At 36.3% G+C, this 13,965-nt stretch overlaps 1 protein-coding gene across 1 annotated transcript in view; it reads right to left on the bottom strand.

The window, feature by feature from the left end:
* LOC141436234 (alkaline phosphatase-like) overlaps positions 1 to 3,667 on the bottom strand; it is a 102,944-nt gene extending 99,277 nt beyond the window's left edge. Inside the window, exon 1 of the mRNA XM_074099126.1 lies at positions 3,357 to 3,667. The gene's annotated coding sequence lies outside the window, so the exon portion shown is untranslated. The remainder of the gene's footprint in view (positions 1 to 3,356) is intronic.
* Positions 3,668 to 13,965: the final 10,298 nt, after the last annotated feature.

Raw genomic sequence — 13,965 nt, 5'->3', positions numbered from 1 at the left:
AGTGCTAACATTGTGAAAACGCAGACGTTTTGAGAATTGTACATTTTAGGAAAACTATCATTTGAGGCTTGAGCCATCTGTCCGCGTGTTTTTTTTATTATTATATTTATTTTATTTTATTTATTTGGGGCATCAACAGCAATACAGTACATTATAATAGGACTTAGGTACTAAACAGAAAGCCAATAACAGATGTCCACAGAAATACAGTTGGCGAATCATACTTACAACAGTTAAAACTAACAGGCAACAAGTATTGTTAGTGAGTCCACAAGACTATGATCTCTAGTATGATGTGTGTGTGTGTGCGTGTGAGTGCGGTCTGTTTTAGGTACTCCAACCAAAGTCGATTTATGTATTTATAATAAAAAAGCTTACTATTTTTCCGTTAGGAATTTTCGAATACGATTTTTTAGTGTTGCCTTGCTACAGTCAAAGAGGTCAATATTGTGGAAACGTTTATTGTAGTCTCTAAGGACACGGATAAGAGGTGCATTCTGGGCGTACCTCGTGTGAACCAGGGGAACACTGAACAGGGAAGCGATGCGTGTGGCGAGTTCGGTAAGTGGGTGTGAAAAACTTTATTTCAGAGAGCAGTGTAGGGCTATCTGTACGTCCCGACAGAATATCGTGCAGCACAGAGATATCTAACAGCATACGCCGATCCTCGAGACTTAACATAGAGTGCCGTGTGCACGACAACTCGTAGGACGCATCAATTATTCTAGTACGGTAATTCAAATAACGCCGCTGTATTTTTTCGATTTGGTCCTTGTACTTCGTGAAATGAGGAGACCAGACGAAGCTGGCGTACTCCAGCATACCATAGCATAGCATAGTGGCGTATTATGAGAGGGAGGCAATCAAAGGGAGGGAGGAAATGATCACCGCTTCCCATGAGTACCAACATTAATTGTGTCCAGCGGATGTCTGACTGTTTTCTCAACGAATTCTCGTGATTTTGTAGACAGTTTCAATAACCAAATGGTTGTGTGTCCATCGATTTTTTTTTTTTTAATGACAGGGCCATGGGGGTTGGAAAAAAACGAATGCTGAGATGAATCCACCAACGAGATGGACGGATGACTTGGTTAAAGCCGCAGAGTCCCGGTGGAAGCAGGCTGCTTCCAACGAAAGCAATTCGAGGTCTATGGGGGAGGCCTATGTCTAACAGTGGCCGCCCGACGACTGATATGATGATAATAAAAAATAACAAAAAATTGAACCGACTTCAAAAACCTTGAAAATAATTTTCTACTAGTGTGAAGTCTGTGCCTCAGCACGAGCCAGTAGGAGTGGAACTATAGTCGTCTATCTCTACACTCTCACCTACATGCTATATTGGGCTTCAATCACTCCTGGGGCACCGACTTCAAACTAGTTGAAAATTATTTTTAAGGTTTTTGAAGTCGGTTCCATTTTTTGTTAAAAAAAATTTTCATGGTTTTTAGTGATCTGTAGCCAAAGTGCATCTCACTACGATGATTTAGCTCAAACACTAGACTTAAGTCTAGAAACGAGAAATTTTGGAAGGATATTTTTCATCAAACGTACCTATATGAAGACCACGATATAATATCTAAATATTGCAGGGAAAATTGATTGAAATCTCGGATTTTCAATTCACTTTCAAAGGCTAGTTATTAATATTTTTGAATTGGAATCTATCCATACCAAACGAGGATTCGTGCAAATTAACTTAATTTCGTATTAATTACAGTTGTATCAAGTATAATTAATGTAAAATTGCACAATTTAATTGGTGATTTCACGCTTGCTATCATTAAGTTCGTGACTTATATTTGGTCGAATTGGTCGCATGTCAAATAATTGCGTGTTAAATCGCTCTATAAGAGAATTCCACCGTTTTTAATAAAAGGCAAGTTGTAAGCACGTTAATTAAGCTCGATATAAGCGTAGTTATAATTATACTAATACAAGCTTTGCTTAGTTTGGGGTTAGGTCAATTGGTGTAATTTATCCGAAGATAGGTACCTAATTAATATTTAACTTTTTACGAAAGCTCCTTTCAGGTTGGTTTAAAAGTATTTAAGTATTTTTTTTCTATGTATGATTATCCATTGCCAAGTTCCCATAGTACAAGCTTTTCTTAGTTTGGGACTAGATTAAGGTTGCCATACGTCCCGGTACGCCGGGACATGTCCCGGTTTGAAGCATGGTGTTCCGGCGTCCCGGCCGATAAGTAAATTGTCCCGGTTTAAAAATCATAGTTATTTAGTAGGGAGCTGGACTTGGTAAATACTAGACTACAAAACTTAGCCCATAACGTGCATTTTCCGCTTTGTAGCGAAATACGCCTACGAACAGAGAACCTGATTGGCTGATTGCTGGCATTAAATGACTGTGTTAAAAGTTGTTTTGTGTTTAGGCAAGGACTAAACCTTTAAAGTTACTTATTGTTGTAATAAAAGTTCTTTTTTTTCTATACCTTTACTACTTTTTATCTAAATGTCCCGGTCTAAGTCCCCACGCTTATAGCAACCCTTAGACTATCATTTGGTGTCAATTTCTCCCATAAAAAAAAGGGTTAGTAGGTAACGATTAGTGATCAATTATTAAAACAGTTTCTCAATTTAACTTGATTTCTCTTTGGTAATAAAATATAGACACATAAAGCTCATTTCCATTGTAAGATTTGATATACTTCGCAATTTCGAATTACTATAAATTATACTAATAACACGCAATGACACACTTTAACTTTCGTGTTGTATATTGTTAATAATTTGTTGGATCTTGTGCTATCGCGAATGTATATATTTTCTTTTTTTAAATTGCATTTTTATTTTAAATTAGACGCCACTTTATTTTTATTTAACGTAATTACCCTGCTGTCTCTGGTTTACCTTTCCAGGGATGCTTTAAAATTGGTACTCATGGGCAGCGGTGATCATTTCCCATCAGATGACTCACTAGCTCGTTTTCCTCCCTGTCATAATAAAAAAAAACTACCGAAATGATGTAAAGCAAACAAGATAATATTGCAGACTATTAAAGTATTTTTAATTGTTACTTTATAAAGAACCTCAGTAGAAAAGATCAACCTTAGTAGAAAAGATATGTAACAGCATAACCCATAATTCATTTAAAAAATCACAACCTTAAGTTCGCCCCTAAAGTTATTATGAACCATTATAACTCATTAATCCCTTACTAGAAATAAGAACTTTTGCTCCTGTTAATAAATCAGCGCGAGGTATTCATAAATCTATCATAGACTTAATGCCACGAGTTAACTGAGCAAGTCAACTGAAGTCTACCGTAGTTATCGTTTAGTAAAGTTTCAATCAACAACAGCAACAACTTAAGTCCAACTAAAAAACAAATAAGCTTACCTTTAACACGATCAACATTAATTAGTCTTCTTACACGAAATATCTCAACAACTTATAACTTCGCGAATACTTATTACATGGTCATCTATCCAGTACCACTACACTAACTGTCGAAAACTTCTTTACAAGTCCACTTAACTTTTTAAAATGTTAAAATTTCAAGAAAACTGAGGCGATGTTCCACTGAGTCATTTTTCCTTTCACTTTTAGAGCCTGCGTTTGGTACGGAGTTTCGGCGTACTGTTGGCAGGGTACGTGCGACGAAAATGTGCGCGCCAAAGCAAGCATTAGGGACAACTGAATCTTAGCCGACGTCGAAGCCTGCTGCGCGCAGGCGTCAAAACCGCTTCAAAATGCTGCATATGCCATCTAAACTGTTAAAGAATTCAAATAAAAGGACGGTTTAGGGCAGACGGAATTCTTTGGTAGTCAGGAAACCAAAAAATAGTGAGCATCCTTCGTGCTAAGGATACCTTGGAACAATTTATGAACAACCGTAAAAAGTTTTCCATAAGGTGTGTACATAAAAAAATAGAAATTTATCTTTAAACAAGTATGTATGTAGTTTTAATTCATGTTACTTGCATTAATAAATTAAACTTATAAAAATATGTCATAATCGACAAAAACAAATCCAATTCCAATTTATAATAAATAACGAGATTTTACTTAGGTATTATATTCTACTAAGTCAAATTTGTGTAATCTAATGGTACATGACATAAACTGTTATGTCAAAGAATCTTCATAACATGTTATTAATTATTACTAACCCAAGTCGAGAAATAGGTTTCAAGTTTTAATGACTTTACCCCTTTACACATCAATGCATGTTAAAACCCTGTTAACTTAACAGCCATTACCATTTCATCCATAACCATATTCTTATGACAAAATGTGTTTGTTATCTTTTCTGGCAAAAGTAATTAACAATATGTAAGATAAATGAGTGTAACATAAGCTTAAAAGGTGTTTGTATTAATAAATAATGTACTCTTTATCATTTTGACATGTGACCTTAACCAGATAGACAAAACACACCTTACTTCTAAGCAAATTTGTAATTTTTTACCAATAAAGGGATTAATTAAAGGGGCGAATTCTTGTTATATCTAAAATTAGCGCTTAATTACCTTCTATGCATTGCAAATAAATGAAAAATCATTTATTATTTGGATGAAATGAAGAAATCTTTTCGTCTCAATGGTTCGGAATAAAAATTATTTAACATCAAAGTCTGAATTCATTTAAATTTCCGGCGTAGCTTGTGCTTTGTATAAGGGTTGAATTGCATTAAGCGGTCATCATCTCAAGCTCTTTATTTTTCCTGCCAAACGGTTTTAAGAATCTACCAATGAAGCTACCAATTCAATTATCTTGAAATGTCAAGCCAAAATAGCAAAAACGGAACCCTTATAGTTTCACCATGTCTGTCTGTCTGTCCGTCTGTCTGTCTGTCTGTCCGTCCGCGGCTTTGCTCAAGGACTATCAATGCTAGAAAGCTGTTATTTTGCACGAATTTTTCGATTCAGCCCAAATTTTCATTAAAATCGAGCGTCCGCCCCCACCTCTAAAATCTAAACCGGTGGGTGGAAAAATTTGAAAAAATTCAGGATGGCAGTAAGTATATCAAACTTACAAGGAAAACTATAATAGTTTTCTTGAGAATTATTAGTAGTGTAAGAGTAAATAACATCCTAAGGTACAAAATACACCTAAACTTGGAATATTCCGTACAAAATAGGAAATCCATAGAAAAATATTATTTAATTTTTGCGTAATGGCTACGGAACCCTATTTCAGGCGTGTCCAACACGCTTTTGGCTGGTTTTTTAACTGTTGATGGTCAAGTTTACTAATACAGGCGAGGCAGAAACATATAAACTTTTCTACAGCAGGTTTACTATTTCTTATTGCTAATGCTAAGGAGGTTTATCATAAAAATGTCTATTTCACTTCCAGTTGTTTCACTTCTTTAGTGTTTCGAAATGTACATACTTCAATCAAATCAAGGCTAAGCTATCTTTTCTTCCACCTGTCTGTTCGCTAGTGTTTATTCTTAGAACCACTCATCTGTCACAGGGCTGTATTTTTACAACCGTAATCGGTAGACATTTCTTATTTGATAATTAGTACTACTGCGTTTAAATAATTAAACGGCGATATGGAACCTTGTGCTAACTCAAACTTGACTGTTTTTGGCCAATTTTTATCTATCTACCTATTTTCTACAGCAAAATCAACAACATAGCTTTACATTCCCAAATTTTTAAACAGGTATTAAAACATTGTGATCTTAAATATGCTTGTAATTTGCGGTTAGGACGCGCGTCTTACCAGCTGAGTGTATTAAGGTCATGAGAGCCGTTTAGATTCAATGAAATTTAAATTACTTTTTGTCGTGCATGAAATGATTGAGGCTGTCATGATAAGCTACGGTTAGAAATAATGAATTATTGCAATCTAATAATAACTAATTTGGAGTTTTACTTAATAGGCTCACATTCATAATGATCTTACTCCGTGGGTACTTTGAGAAGTTTCAAGAAGCTCACCTCGTTTCTTTTCTTTGATTTAAAATAAGAATTAAGGTTCTGCTTTCTTTTTTGTATATTGTACGGGCCAAAGTATTCAATAGAATTCTATTGGATAGTGGATTGGATTGAAATTTAGTACGGATTTGTGGTTTAAATGTCAATGCAAGTAACATCCACAGAAAGTGTAGTCACCAACAGTGGCGGTATTAAAATTCAATTTAAAACTGAAACATGTTTTAAATGGACCTAATTTTAGCTCAATCGGACACCAGAAAGTGGTCGAAAGATAGTTTGTTTTCCAGGGCATGCGTGTGAAGTTAAATGAAAGCTTTTTTAATCGTGAAAATTAATTTTCGAATATAAAGTTTTTTTCAATTGTCGCATAACGGGAAATAATTTGACGGACAAATGTGGTGCCGTCTCCATCTATTCGAACAAAACAAACAGAGACGGCATCACATTTATCCGTCAGACAAATTTAATCAATGGATGGTGGGTTAGAGTATCTGAGTATGGAACCTTAAATTTAAAGCGTAAATGAAAGGATCGTCTTAATTTAATTCGGAATTTCGTCATTTACAACATTCAAGTTTCGTTTAAAAACCCTCTCGTTAAAATTAATTATGTATTCTAAAAGCATCGTTACGTCTCTTGCTGTATTTCTTTGCTACGTGACAGAGAACTTAGTAACAAAGGTATATCTAACCGGCTTTGTGTTAATTTACACATTTACTTTCTCTTTGATAACGCGTGTTACATTTCAATTGTCACTCGATCCGGGATAAAGCCTTGATTCAATTGTTAGAATGATTAAATCTGCCTCGATGGCTTATTCATTCCAATTTAGTCTAAGCTTTAGTTTAAAATTTAAATCTTTAGGTACCTATCCTAAACCACAGAACTCATCATCATCATCATCATAATGCTGATCGTGATGTCCAACGGCTGCGAAGGACATCACTGTTGGACTTAGGCCTCCACCATAGACTTCCAGTTACTTCAGTTGGAAGCGGCCTGCATCCACCGTAAACTCGCGTCCATCTCGTTGGTGAACGTACAGTCAGCTTCAAAAGTAGCGGAACACTTTTTTACATCGTCGTTTTAACACATTTGTCAAATTTGTATGGTGTTAAGTACGTCGCTGTAAAACGACAAAGTACAAAAGTATGCAGCTACTTTTGATGCTGACCATATTACGCTGCGCTTGCCGATCCGTGGGACTAATTAAGAGTTGCATTTCGTTCGAAAACGGATGTTGCTGCTTGCACACAGGGTTTTGAAGGTTCCGTAGGAAGCAAGGAACCCTTATAGTTTCGCCTTGTCCGTTAGCTTATATATTGCTAATGAAGAAAGAAAGAAAGAAAACAATAAAAATGCTAGAATGCTATAATTTTGCATGTGTATGATATGATGTGTGTGTGAATTATAATAATTAAAATTAGGGTACCTCTTATTAGCCTAAAAAAGTGGGGATAATTTTGTTCTCGTCTAAATTTATTGTGTAAGATATTGTTGGATATGTCTTACAGCAACATTTTAGGTTTGCTATTGCTAGAGATAGAGCTTTAAAGTGTTGATTCCCGTTATCTACAGTAGTGTATGTGTAACCGTGCTCGTAAGTGTAACCCCTCGTATTTACGCGGAAAGTAAAAAAGTGTCAGAGCATTCTATTCTCATCTGTTTCAATAGCAAAAATTCTGCTGATTTAAAATAAAAAATAATTAAAAAGATATGTGTCCTAAAATTTGGCACTGATCCGCGTCTTAAGCATACTAGGGGGTTAAAGGACATTCTTTCATTTTAATAGATTTGTTTTACGCCCATTACCATACCTCAAATCCACGGCACTGTTTATGACGTTCTGACCTTGTATTTTGAACCGTTCCCTGACATAAACCTTAATGTCATAAAAAATAACTCGTAAACCTCGTTTCATTTAAGGTTTTGTAAAATAGTAAAAGCAAGCAATTTCGTCCCAATGTTGCCAGCCTGAGAGGCAATTACAAAATAATTTTCCTGATATTAAATAGAAAAAAAAACGACAAATAAAAGAACCTTGATTCTGTCAGAAAAAGCATCCAAGTTGATTTATACGAAAACCTTATTCAAATAAATAGGCACACTAAGTAGCTGCTTGGACTAAATGGCAAATTGGTTGAGCCACTTGACTGGCCGTACTGTGGATAACTTTTCGTACTTACCATCGTTTTTTGGGTTCTTCGGCGAAGTTTAAAAGTAGATGCGTATGTACATTACGAAAATGGGTGTTTACGTTAGACACAAGCACCAGAAAATTGACATAGGTAGTTTTTAATGAATTTATTATTCAGTTACAATCTTTGGCAGGAAGTTCGTTCCGTAGCATTTGTTTTTCCTTCGGGCGTTTTGTTTAGTATCGTTTTTTCGCATCAGAACTCTGTCCGAAGAACCACGGGTTTGTACCGTATACTACGCCTTGGCCAATTTGCCTAATCCATGTCCCGATTTACCTTTTCACAAATCCCGCCGAATGTTGACGTTTGGACTTTTAACGAGATGCCTTTCGACGTGACTCAATTTTCACATCAGCTCAGTTTCTCTCTCATAAAATATGTATACTGTATACTTTTTAATCCACGCACCCAAGCAGCCAACGATATGGCTATTAATAAACGAGAGTTGGAAATTAACTTGGCAGAAAATTGAAAAATCGTGTCACAACTTTACGAAAGCATATTTTCCTTTGATAGCTTACGTTTTAAGTCTAAGTGCAGTGCCTGAAGAAATGCCAAGTAATTATGTATGAAAGCCCTTTATTGTACCTACAAAAATAAAGAGAAAACACAATTGGCAAATATTGATATACAGTAACGCCAAGTAACATAATAATGTCGATAAATGCTAATAATGTGTCAAGACAATAAATGGAATTAAATAATTACTTACCTAGTCTTGTTTGTTCATTTACTGAGTAGCGTTTCAAACTTATTTACTTCTTAATAAAATAAATTATCAAGCCATCAAAGCATTTTAAAGAGCTATGTTATCCTATTTCTATTGAAATTAGAACCAACCAAGCTCTAACTCGCTAATAGCGCGAACCAGACTAGTTAATGTAATTGCCTAAATATTTCACAAACTGATTTTGGTGAAGGTATGTCCAAAATTGACGAAGGGCTGACATCTTATAAGGGTAAAATAAAGGAAACTTTAGTTCTCAACGCAATGATTTCGTAGGAATAAGTAAGTAATTCAAAATGTTATGGCCGTGACAGATATTATTCTAATTTAACAAGAACTCTTTTGACTAGCTAAACTATAAGACCCCTCGTTCAAACTTCGGGTATTTATATTGCCTGTCGTAAGTTAGAACTACTACCACCAATCATCATCTCAGCCGTAGGACGTCCTCTGTTGGACATCTCTGTTTCGTCTCTGTTTTATACTGTAAAAGAATTTGTAGAATTTTATAATTGACATTAATTACCATGCACATTATATATATTGTATTTTTTTTAAACACTGACATTACTATGCACATGATGTAATTTAATTTAATTTGTAATGTATGTAGAACTTTTGCATGTCGTTCATCGACTGAATACTGTACTGCTGTACCTTAACACCCTGTACTACGTTTATAATTATTCTAGCAAATAAAAATAATTATATTCTATTCTATTCCCCCGTAGACCTAAAGTTGCTTCGGTTGGAAGCTGCTTGCATCCACCGCGGTCGCGGTTGCGGAAAATATAACACACTCAAAAACATTTTGGCTCCTCATTTCTGATTCGATCCCGTAGAGAAACACCGAGCATAGTTCTCTCCATAGCTCACTGAGCAACTCTGAGCCTTTTTATAAGGCCTATAGTGAAGCACGTCTCCATAGCACCACATCGGATACATGTCTTCACTGGCAACACACATTGTAAAGACTTTCGTCTTACGCACTGAAGAATTTTTGACGAAAAGACATTGCGGAGTTTCCCAAACGCTGCCCCATCCGAGATGGATTATAACGAATAGCGATCAGATCATCGTGTTTCGCCCGTTATTTTTGTAGCAGTTATTTTCACTGCTGTGACTCACGCAATCGACACGAAATGGATGTTAAAACTCAACTATGTGGCGGAAAATGTTGGGCAAGGGTGAGAAAAGGATTACAAAGTAACCTCAGTGAGGTGCCAAGACAGAGGTTTTCAGTCTAACAGTCTGATGATGATGGCAAACTTGAGACGAATAAGAACTAAACTTTGGCATACAACTCAACGTATTTAACTTACATTAGGTACGCACGTGAACGAAATAATACCGAAAACTACCATAAAGTCCATACTATCTGTACCTATCCCCTATCACGTATGGCACAAACTTATGAATGGAGTATGAAAACTAAAGGTTTGCCTTAGATAAGGTGCAGGTACTAAGATATCGCTAAAGTTGGTATTAACTACGTTATTGTTAGCACTATTTTGTACTGGTTTTATGATATCTGAGATTTTTGTAAACTAGCTTTTACCCACGGCTTCACTGTTCATATTTCGGGATTTCAGTAAGTTCCCACGGGGGCCTATGCAAATTTCAGGGGATTCCCAAAAATAATATCGTGGTCTTTAGTGCTGTTGCATGAAGAGAAGAACATCCATGCTCAAATTTGTGTTTCTAAACTTGATATATCAGTATTTTGGAATGAAAATTATTCTATGTTTTTTGACATCCGCGCCCGCACACACTTCATTACAGGGACGCTCTTTATTGAAGAGGAAAAGTGTAAAAAGTACTAGTCGCATTGCTAGAAATCCGCGTTATATTATCTATCACACCTAATAGGCCATAACGGCATACCCGGGAATTTGCCGTGTTATTTGATTTGTAAGAATAATAAATATTTCCAGTTCCCTACCCCGTAGCAATTTTGAACACCCATTGTTATTAGGCAGCCCATGGTACCTATCCAACGTCTGCCAAATTGTAATAATATAAATCTAGGCGATTAGGCTATGTATTGTCTATCAGTCGGTTAGTCAGTCAATCCATCAATTTAATGAAAATAGTCAGTAAATCTTTCAGTTAAATATGTATAAATCACAAGGAGCTACAATGATGCAACGTTTATAAAACTCATAAGTAAATCACTATGGAACTGAAAAAAAATAACTTAACTGGCGACAAATAATTTGCAACTGTCTCGATAACACACTGGGATGTTTCACCGTGAAATTAAACTACAACGGTATATTCTGCATTCATTTCTAGATTCATATGTTCTTAGATGAAATACTTATATACCTGCATTTAATTAACAGACGTCTGGAGTATATGTAAGATTAATGTATGATAGCAGCAAGTTGCAAGAGGCAAGGACCACAAAATTGTAAATCGAATCTTAATTCGGGACCCGTTACATGAAATTCAGGCTCTCCTACGTACATTTAGTTTGGAAGTTCTTGTGAAATTACTGCATAATTTCAAATTTACAGTCAATTTGCTACTCAGATTAGTGCGAAGTTACAAAATATGACTTTTGCTCCTTGTGCTTGAAACTCGGTGTTAATGTTCTATAAGTCTAATAATGTCTGCCCTATTTTAAATTGAATAAAATATCTATATTTCGGATTGCGCATTCATATAAGTGTAGGAAATAATAGATACATTACATAACAGGAACATAACCAACTTAGAAAGCTTAAAAAAAACATTTCATAGTTCAATATTTCAAAAACAGCTAAACCTATTTTTATCAAAAATAACTAAGACTTACCACAAGAAAACTCACTTTAACTCAAAAAAACATGGAATCCGGTCCATTTATTCGAGAGCTACGATGCCACTGATAGATGAACAAACATCGCCATCAAACTTATAATACTCCATTATAATTTTTGCGTCAGGGGTTAAATAAGTTTTTGGTAAAAAAATAATTTTTAATAAGTACAAGCTTTTTTTGCTGACTGCACTTTTTGTTGACTGTACTTGCATTGCCACCCAAACTACATTTGCGTACCAAATTTCAAGTCGATGCCATATTAACCGTTTAAGAGTTCCGTCCTGCGGAGACGATCCTGGATGACTACCAGATTATCTCGCTTCGCTTCGCTCGGCTCCTGCGTAGTGGTCACATGTGAATTCGCTTCGCTCGTCGTACCTAAATTTATCTTTTTTACAGCAAATCACGATGTGCCCGGTATAAAGCTAGGAATATCGACGAATGCGTTGCTCTAATCTATCTGCCGTATTGTTTTTCAGGCACATCGTGATATGCCTCTTTTAGGCATATCATGAAATGGCGCCATTTCATTATGTGCCTAGGAATTTCGTGATCTGGCCGATTTTACGATCGCCCGCCGATACACATCCTCAACCTTTGTTTATGTATCAAATCTCAGCATTTATCATTTTTAGGGTTCCGTACCCGAAGGGTAAAAACGGAAACCCAATAACTAAGACTTCGCTATTCGTCCGTCCGTCCGTCTGCCACCAAGCTGTATCTCATGAACCGTGATAGCTACAGTTTATACGCGCGTATACTGAGTCTGCAAGTATGCCATAACCTCTATAAGGGATAACATTTCAGACGCGTTAATCTTCCACTCACGAGATTTTGAATATGCCTTTATTAGCCTGGATTGCCGCCAAATGGCTACCTATTGACATAAGATAATAGCTGTGGTGATTCTGAATTATTCCATGATATTTTACATTTATCCTCCATTATCTTCTATTATAACTAATGAATGGGGTTTGATTTCTAGACTATTACACAAAATACGAGTTATTTGGAAACCTATTAACAACGATTATTGACATTCAAAAGAAAATCTAATTATAACCTACATATATTTAAGGTTATTGGCTTTCGAGCGAAAGGTCGGACCAATTTTCGCGGAGTTGTTTGACGGTTAACGTCACATGTCATGTTTGCTGTGGGTTCTGCAGCCAGTTACTGTAACACATTCAGTTTGGTAGACTTCAGATTGATTATGTTAGGCACGTGGATTGCATGGGTACAAAGGAGTCAGGTCGATTCAGCAACAATCCCAGCAGTCAGAGTAGGTAGGTACTTTTTTTTAAAAGCAGTAAGAATCTAGGGAACTTCATACCCACCATTGAACTTTACGGACCTATCTAGGTTTCCTCACGACGTGTTTTTTTCACCAAAAAAGCTGATGATGAATATTAAATGTGCATGTGTACAAAAATTTCGAAACAGAAGTGCGAGCCCAGTCTTGATCTACCCTTTGATTGAGAGGCTATAGGTCAACCTACTTGTCTACTACGGCTGTCTTTATCTACGAGAACCTAACTGAAAGAGAGAGAGAGCACGTACCATTGCACATATAGTCAAAAGCCCAACACAAACTATAAAGTCTTGTTGAATATCAAAGAGCAGCCAACCATCTGTTAAAAGCATCATAAATGAACATAATAAAACAACATTCATAACCATTCAAAACAACAGTTACAAACTCTGAATGGCATAAAGCCCTTCTGTTTAGATTTCACATTTTCATTTAAAAAAAGATACTTAAGCCTGCAACTCAAATGCGTAAACAATTCAAGCGTCTGCGTTATTCCGGGGCCGGCTTATCCGACTTCTGGGGGGCTACTACGAAATTCAAAAATCGAAGTTCGTATCGTACCATCCCTCTCACTCTCGTGTTAAATAATATAAAGGACGGCAAGATACGAAGTTCGAATTTTGGCACTTCGTAGTATACGTAGGTCCTATAGGGCCTGCCGTCTTCGTTAATCCGCCACGGATCTGAAGATAAATCGCCCACGCCCGGGTTTTGCATGGACCGACTCAGTCCGGATAACTGAGCTCAGCAACTGTCTGTCGCCGTAACTAAGTGCGGTCAATCTAGACGGTAAAGGTCAGATGTATTTAGCGGTGGTACTAGCGTTGCGAGTAAACAAATAACTTGTGATTTGTTTGTTTGTTTGTTGTATTGTGATGGGTTTTGCGAAAGCTTTTTTTCAATGCAGAGTTTTTCCGAATTGATTTTTTTCCGCGATCAATCAATCTCCGCCTCTCGTTTTAACTCGTAGCTTTATTCCGCGTCTAGTCGTACCGCAATCGCTTTTTTGGTGTG

Source organism: Choristoneura fumiferana, chromosome 16, assembly GCF_025370935.1.
Source record: "Choristoneura fumiferana chromosome 16, NRCan_CFum_1, whole genome shotgun sequence".
NCBI lineage: Eukaryota > Metazoa > Arthropoda > Insecta > Lepidoptera > Tortricidae > Choristoneura > Choristoneura fumiferana.
This window is presented reverse-complemented; position numbering and strand designations above follow the sequence as displayed.